The sequence below is a fragment of the Dama dama genome, chromosome 3 (genome assembly GCF_033118175.1).
Source record: "Dama dama isolate Ldn47 chromosome 3, ASM3311817v1, whole genome shotgun sequence".
NCBI lineage: Eukaryota > Metazoa > Chordata > Mammalia > Artiodactyla > Cervidae > Dama > Dama dama.
The window spans coordinates 5,253,114-5,262,086 of NC_083683.1; positions in this window are offsets into that span (position 1 = coordinate 5,253,114).

Sequence of the window (8,973 nt, forward strand, 5' to 3'; positions counted from 1 at the left end):
AAGAGCTTCAAAAGGTGTCAAAAATATTAGGAGCATGAAATGGTCTGAAAAATAGGCGGAGCATGAAGCGATGTTGAAAAACATGAAGAGCCTGAAAAGGTGTGAAAAATATGAAGAGCTTCAAAAGGTGTGAAAAATATGAGGAGAATGATACATTTTAAAAATAGGAGGAGCATGAAGCGGTGTTGAAAAACATGAAGAGCCTGAAAACGTGTGAAAATATGAAGAGCTTCAAAAATATGAAAAATATGAAGAGGTTCAAAGGGTGAGAAAAATATGAAGAGCTTCAAAATGTGTCAAAAATATGAGGAGCATGAAACGTTCTGAAAAATAGGAGGAGCATGAAGCGGTGTTGAAATACATGGAGAGCCTGAAAACGTGTGAAAAATATGAAGAGCTTCAAAAGGTGTGAAAAATATGAAGAGCTTCAAAAGGTGTGAAATACTTGAGGAGCATGAAACGGGTTGAAAAATAGGAGAACCATGAAGTGGTGTGGAAAAATATGAAGAGCGTGAAAAGGTGTGAAAAATATGAAGAGCTTCAAAAGGTGTGAAATACATGAGGAGCATGAAACGGGCTGAAAAATAGGAGAAGCATGAAGTGGTGTGGAAATATATGAAGAGCGTGAAAAGGTGTGAAAAATATGAAGAGCCTCAAAAGGTGTGAAAAATATGAGAAACATGACATGATCTGAAATATTGGAGGAGCATGAAGCGGTGTTGAAGAACATGAAGAGCCTGAAAAGGTGTGAACAATATTAAGAGCTTCAAAAGGTGTCAAAAATATGTGGAGCAAGTAACGGTTTGAAAAATAGGAGGAGCATGAAGCGGTGTTCAAAAACATGAAGATCCTGAAAAGGTGTGAAAAATACGAAGAGCTTCAAAAGGTGTGAAATACATGAGGAGCATGAAACCGTCTGAAAAATAGGAGGAGCATGAAGCGATGTTCAAAAACATGAAGAGCCTGAAATGGTGTGAAAAATATCAAGAGTTTCAAAAGGTGTGAAAAATATGATGAGAATGAAATGGTCTGAAAAATAGGAGGAGCAAGAAGCGGTGTTCAAAAACATGAAGAGCCTGAAAAGGTGTGAAAGATATGAAGAGTTTCTAAAAGTGTCAAAAATATGAGGAGCATGAAACGGTCTGAAAAATAGAAGCAGCATGAAGCGGTGTTGAAATAGATGAAGAGCCTGAAAACGTGTGAAAAATATGAAGAGATTCAAAAGGTGTGAAAAATATGAAGAGCTTCAAAAGTTGTGAAAAGAATGAAGAGCTTCAAAAGGTGTCAAAAATATGAGGAACATGAAACGGTCTGAAAAATTGGAGGAGCATGAAGCCGTGTTCAAAAACATGAACAGCTTGAAAATGTGTGAAAAATATGAAGAGCCTGAAAAGTTATGAAAAATACGAAGAGCTTCAAAAGGTGTCAAATATATGAGGAGCATGAAACGGTCTGAAAAATAGGAGGATCATAAAGCGGTGTTGAAAAACATGAAGAGCCTGAAAATGGTGTGAAAAATATCAAGAGCTTCAAAAGGTATCAAAAATGAGATGTGCATGAAACGGTCTGAAAAATAGGAGGAGCATGAAACGGTGTTCAAAAACATGAAGAGCCTGAAAAGGTGTGAAAAATAAGAAGAGCCTCAAAAAATGTCAAAAATATGAGGAATATGAAACGGTCTGAAAAATAGGAAGATCATAAAGCGGTGTTGAAAAACAGGAAGAGCCTGAAAATGGTGTGAAAAATATGAAGAGCTTCAAAAGGATCAAAAATGAAATGTGCATGAAACGGTCTGAAAAATATGAGGAGCATGAAGTGGTTGTGAAAAACATGAAAAGCCTGAAAATGTGTGCAAAATACGAAGAGCTTCAAAAGGTGTGAAATACATGAGGAGCATGAAAAGCTCTGAAAAATAGGAGGAGCATGAAAAGATGTTGAAAAACATGAAGAGCCTGAAAACGTGTGAAAATATGAAGATCTTCAAAAGGTGTGAAAAATATGAAGAGCTTCAAAAGATGTCAAAAATGAGATGAGCATGAAACTGTCTGAAAAATGGGAGGAGCATGAAGTGGTGTTCAAAAAAATGAAGAGCCTAAAAAGGTGTGAAAAATATGCAGACCTTCAAAAGAAATAAAAAATATGAGGAGCATGAAACGGTCTGAAAAGTAGGAGGAGCATGAAGCGGTATTCAAAAACATGAAGAGCCTGAAAAGGTGTGAAAAAAGTGAAGAGCTTCAAAAGGTGTCAAAAAAATGAGTAGCATGAAACGGTCTGAAAAATCGGAGGAGCATGAAACGGTGTTCAAAAACCTGAAGAGCCTGAAAAGGTGTGAAAAATATGACGAGCTTCAAAACGTGTCAAAAATATGAGGAGCATGATACGGTCTGAAAAATAGGAGGAGCAAGAAGCGGTGTTGAAAAACATGAAGAACCTGAAAACGTGTGAAAAATATGAAGAGCTTAAAAAATTGTGAAAATATGAAGAGCTTCAAAACGAGTCAAAAATATGAGGAGCATGAAACGGTCTGAAAAATAGGAGGAGCATGAAGTGGTGTTGAAAAACATGAACAGTATGAAAAGGTGTGAAATATATGAAGAGCTTCAAAAGATGTCAAAAATATGAAGAGCATCAAACGGTATGTAAAATATGAGGAGCATAAAACGGTGTTCAAAAACAAGAAGAGCCTGAAAAGGTGTGAAAAATAGGAAGAGCTTCAAAAGGTGAGAAGTATATGAGGAGCATGAAACGGTCTGAAAAATAGGAGGAGCATGAAGCGGTGTTGAAAAACCTGAAGAGCCTGAAAAGTTGTGAAATATGTAAAGAGCTTCAAAAGGTGTCAAAAATATGAGGAGCATGAAACGGTCTGAAAAATAGGAGGAGCATGAAGCTGTGTTGAAAAACATGAAGAGCATGAAAAGGTGTGAACAATATTAAGAGCTTCAAAAGGTGTCAAAAATATGTGGAGCAAGTAACGGTTTGAAAAATAGGAGGAGCATGAAGCGGTGTTCAAAAACATGAAGATCCTGAAAAGGTGTGAAAAATACGAAGAGCTTCAAAAGGTGTGAAATACATGAGGAGCATGAAACCGTCTGAAAAATAGGAGGAGCATGAAGCGATGTTCAAAAACATGAAGAGCCTGAAATGGTGTGAAAAATATCAAGAGTTTCAAAAGGTGTGAAAAATATGATGAGCATGAAATGGTCTGAAAAATAGGAGGAGCAAGAAGCGGTGTTCAAAAACATGAAGAGCCTGAAAAGGTGTGAAAAAGATGAAGAGCTTCAAAAGCTGTCAAAAATATGAGGAGCATGAAATGGTCTGAAAAATAGGAGGAGAATGAAGCGGTGTTGAAAAACATGAAGAGCCTGAAAAGGTGTGAAAAATATGAAGAGCTTCCAAAATTGTCAAAAATATGAGGAGCATGAAACGGTCTGAAAACTAGGATGAGCATGAAACGGCCTGAAAAATAGGAGGAGCATGAAACGGTCTGAAAAATAGGAGTTGCAAGAAACGGTGTAGAAAATCATGAAGAGCCTGAAAAGATGTGACAAATATAAAGAGCTTCAAAAGGTGTCAATATAAGAGGTGCATGAAACAGTCTGAAAAATATGATGAGCATGAAACGGTCTGAAAAATTGGAGGAGCATGAAGCGGTGTAGAAAAACATGAAGAGCATGAAAATGTGTGACAAATATTAAGAGCTTCAAAAGGTGTGAAAAATATGAGGAGCATGAAACGGTCTTAAAAATAGGGGAGCATGAAAAGGTGTGAAAAAAAGGAAGAGCTTCAAAAGGTGTCAAAAATATGACGAACAAGAAACGGTCTGAAAAATAGAAGGAGCATGAAGTGGTGTTTAATAACATAAAGAGCCTGAAAAGGTGTGAAAAATATGAAGATCTTCAAAAAGTGTGAAAAATATTAAGAGCATGAAACGATCTGAAAAATAGGAAGAGCATAAAGCGGTGTTCAAAAACATGAAGAGCCTGAAAAGGTGTGAAAAATATGAAGAGCTTCAAAAGGTGTCAAAAATATGAGCAGCATGAAACGGTCTCAAAAACAGGAGGAGCATGAAGCGGTGTTCAAAAATATGGAGAGCCTGAAAAGGTATGAAAAATATGAAGAGCTTCAAAAGATGTCAAAAATATGAGGAGCATGAAACGGTCTGAAAAATAGGAGGAGCATGAAACGGTGTTCAAAAATATGAAGAGCCTGAGAAGGTGTGAAAAATATGAAGAGTTTCAAAAGGTGTCAAAAATATGAGGAGCATGAAACAGTCTGAAACATAGTAGGAGCATGAAGCGGTGGTGAAAAACATGAAGAGCCGGAAAAGGTCTGAAAAATATGAAGAGCTTCAAAAGGTGTCAAAAATATGAGGAGCATGTAACGGTCTGAATAATAGGAGGAGCATGAAGCGGTGTTCATAAACATGGAGACCCTGAAAAGGTGTGAAAAATATGAAGAACTTCAAAAGTTGTGAAAAATATGAAGAGCTTCAAAATGTGTCAAAAAGAGATGAGCATGAAACGGTCTGAAAAATAGGAGGAGCATGAAGTGGTTTTGAAAAACCTGAAGAGCCTGAAAAGGTGTGAGAAATATGAAGAGTTTCAAAAGGTATCAAAAATATGAGGAGCATGATACGGTCTGAAAAATAGGAGGAGCAAGAAGCGGTGTTGAAAAACATGAAGAACCTGAAAACGTGTGAAAAATATGAAGAGCTTAAAAAATTGTGAAAATATGAATAGCTTCAAAACGAGTCAAAAATATGAGGAGCATGAAACGGTCTGAAAAATAGGAGGAGCATGAAGTGGTTTTGAAAAACATGTACAGTATGAAAAGGTGTGAAATATATGAAGAGCTTCAAAAGATGTCAAAAATATGAAGAGCATGAAACGGTATGTAAAATATGAGGAGCATAGAACGGTGTTCAAAAACAAGAAGAGCCTGAAAAGGTGTGAAAAATATGAAGAGCTTCCAAAATTGTCAAAAATATGAGGAGCATGAAACGGTCTGAAAAATAGGAGGAGCATGAAGCGGTGTTCATAAACATGGAGACCCTGAAAAGGTGTGAAAAATATGAAGAGCATCAAAAGGTGTCAAAAAAATGTGGATCGTGAAACGGTCTGAAAAATAGGAGGAGAACGAAATCGTGTTAAAAAGCATGAAGAGCCTGAAAAGGTGTGAAAAATATGAAGAACTTCAAAAAGTGTGAAAAATATGAAGAGCTTCAAAATGTGCAAAAAGAGATGAGCATGAAACGGTCTGCAAAATAGGAGGAGCATGAAGTGGTGTTGAAAAATATGAAGAGCCTGAAAAGGTGTGAGAAATATGAAGAGTTTCTAAAGGTGTCAAAAATATGAGGAGCATGAAAACGTCTGAAAAATAGGAGGAGCATGAAGTTGTGTTGAAAAACATTAAGAGCCTGAAAGGGTGTGAAAAATATGAAGAGCTTCAAAAGGTGTCAAAAATATGAGGAGCATGAAACGGTCTGAAAAAGAGGCGGAGCATGAAGCGGTGTTCAAAAACATGAAGAGCGTGAAAAGGTGTGAAAAATATGAAGAGCTTCAAAAGGTGTCAAACATAAGAGGAGCATGAAACGGTCTGAAAAATAGGAGGAGCATGAAACGGTGTTGAAAAACATGAAGAGACTGAAAATGGTGTAAAAAATATGAAGAGCTTCAAAAGGTGTGAAAAATATGAAGAGCTTCAAAAGATGTCAAAAATATGAGGAACATGAAACAGTCTGAAAAATTGGAGGAGCATGAAGCCGTGTTCAAAAACATGAACAGCCTGAAAATGTGTGAAAAATATGAAGAGCTGAAAAGGTGTGAAAAATATGAAGTACTTCAAAAGGTGTCAAATATATGAGGAGCAAGATATGGTTTGAAAAATAGGATTAGCATGAAGCGGTGTTCAAAAACATGAAGAGCCTGGAAAATTGTGAAAAATATGAAAAGCTTCAAAAGGTGTCAAAAATATGAGGAGCATGAAACGGTCTGAAAAAGAGGAGGAGCATGAAGCGGTGTTGAAAAACATGAAGAACCTGAAAAGGTGTGAAAAAAATGAAGAGCTTGAAAACATGTGAAATATATGAAGAGCTTCAAAAGGTGTTAAAAATGAGATGAGCATGAAACCGTCTGAAAAATATGAGGAGCATGAAACGTTGATCAAAAACATGAAGAGCCTGAAAAGCTGTGAAAAATATGAAGAGCTTCAAAAGGTGTGAAATACATGAGGAGCATGAAACTCTCTGAAAAATAGAAATAGCATGAAGTGGTGTTCAAAAACAAGAAGAGCATGAAAAGGTGTGAAAAATATGAAGAGCTTCAAAAGGTGTGAAAAATATGAGGAGCATGATACAGTTTGAAAAATAGGGGGAGCATGAAGCCATGTTGAAAAACATGAAGAGTCTGAAAAAGTGTGAAAATATGAAGAGCTTCAAAAATATGAAAAATATGAAGAGCTTCAAAAGGTGTGAAAAATATGAAGAGCTTCAAAAGGTGTCAAAATGAGATGAGCATGAAACGGTCTGCAAAATAGGAGGAGCATGAAATGGTGTTCAAAAACATGAAGAGCCTGAAAAGGTGTGAAAAACATGAAGAGTTTAAAAAGGTGTCAAAAATATGAGGAGCATGAAACGGTCTGAAAAAGAAGAGGAGCATGAAGCGGTGTTGAAAAACATGAAGAGCCTGAAAAGGTGTGAAAAATATGAAGAACTTCTAAAGGTGTCAAAAATATGAGGAGCAAGTAACGGTCTGAAAAATAGGAGAAGCATGAAGCGGTGTTGAAAAACATGAAGAGCCTGAAAAGTTGTGAAAAATATGCATAGCTTCAAATGGTGTCAAAAATTAGATGAGCATGAAACGGTCTGAAAAATTGGAGGAGCAAGAAGTACTGTTGAAAAAAATGAAGAGCTTGAAAAGGTGTGAAAAATATGAAAAGCTTCAAACGTTGTCAAAAATATGAGGACCTTGAAACGGTCTGAAAAATAGGAGGAGCATGAAGCGGTGTTGAAAAATATGAAGAGCCTGAAAAGGTGTGAAAAATATGAAGAACTTCTAAAGGTGTCAAAAATATGAGGAGCAAGTAACGGTCTGAAAAATAGGAGAAGCATGAAGCGGTGTTGAAAAACATGAAGAGCCTGAAAAGGTGTGAAAAATATGAAGAGCTTGAAAAGGTGTGAAATACATGAAGAGCTTCAAAAGGTGTCAAAATTGAGATGAGCATGAAACTGTCTGAAAAATAGGAGGAGCATGAAACGGTGATCAAAAACATGAAGAGCCTGAAAAGGTGTGAAAAATATGAAGAGCTTCAAAAGGTGTGAAATACATGAGGAGTTTGAAACGGGCTGAAATATAGGAGAAGCATTAAGTGGTGTGGAAAAATTTGAAGAGCCTGAAAAGGTGTGAAAAATTTGAAGAGCCTGAAAAGGTGTGAAAAATATGAAGAGCCTGAAAAGTTGTGAAAAATTTGAAGAGCCTGAAAAGGTGTGAAAAATATGAAGAGCTTCAAATCGTGTGAAATTCAAGAGGAGCATGAAACTCTCTGAAAAATAGGAGGAGCAGGAAGCGGTTTTCAAAAACATGAAGAGCTTAAAAAGTTGTGAAAAATATGAAAAGCTTCAAGAGGTGTCAAAAATGAGAGGAGTATGAAACGGTCTGAACAATAGGAGGATCATGAAACGGTGTTGAAAAACATGAAGAGCCTGAAAAGTTGTGGAAAATATAAAGAGCTTCAAAAGGTGTCAAAATATGAGGAGCATGAAACGGTGTGAAAAATAGGAGGAGCATGAAGATGTGTTCAAAAACATGAAGAGCCTGAAAAGGTGTGAAAAATATGAAGAGCTTCAAAAGGTGTGGAAAATATGAGGACCATGAAACGGTCTGAAAATTAGAGGAAGCATGAAGTGGTGTGGAAAAAAATGAAGAGCCTGAAAAGGTGTGAAAAAAATGAAGAGTTTCAAAAGTTGTCAAAAATATGAAGAGCATGAAATGGTTTGAAAAATAGGAGGATCATGAAGCGGTGATAAAAAACATGAAGATCCTGAAAAGGTGTGAAAAGTATGAACAGCTTCAAAAGGTGTCAAAAAAGAGATGAGCATGAAACGGTCTGAAAAATAGGAGGAGCATGAATCGGTGCTGAAAAACATGAAGAGCCTGAAAAGGTGTGAGAAATATGAAGAGCTTCAAAAATGTGAAAAATATGAAGAGCTTCAAAAGTTGTCAAAAATTAGATGAGCATGAAACGGTCTGAAAAATAGGAGGAGCGTGAAGTGGTGTTGAAAAACATGAAGAGCCTGAAATGGTGTGAAATATATGAAGACCTTCAAAACGTGTGAAAAATATGAGGAGCTTCAAAAAGTGTCAAAATTATGAGGAGCATGAAACGGTCTGAAAAATAGGAGGAGCATGAAGCGGTGTTGAAAAATACGAGGAGCATGAAGAGGTGTGGAAAAAATGAAGAGCCTGAAAAGGTGTGAAAAATATGTAGAGCTTCAAAAGTTGTCAAAAATTAGATGAGCATGAAACGGTCTGAAAAATAGGAGGAGCATGAAGTGGTGTTGAAAAACATGAAGAGCCTGAAATGGTGTGAAATATATGAACACCTTCAAAACGTGTGAAAAATATGAGGAGCTTCAAAAAGTGTCAAAATTATGAGGAGCATGAAACGGTCTGAAAAATAGGAGGAGCATGAAGCGGTGTTGAAAAATACGAGGAGCATGAGGAGGTGTTGAAAAAAATGAAGAGCCTGAAAAGGTGTGAAAAATATGAAGAGCTTCTAAAGGTATCAAAAATATGAGGAGCCTGAAACGGTCTAAAAAATAGGAGGGGCATGAAGCGATGTTGAAAAACATGCAGAGCCTGAAAATGTGTGAAAAATATGAAGATCTTCTAAAGGTGTCAAATATATGAGGACAATGAAACGGCCTGAAAAATTGGAGGAGCATGAAGTGGTGTTGAAAAACATGAAGAGCTTGAA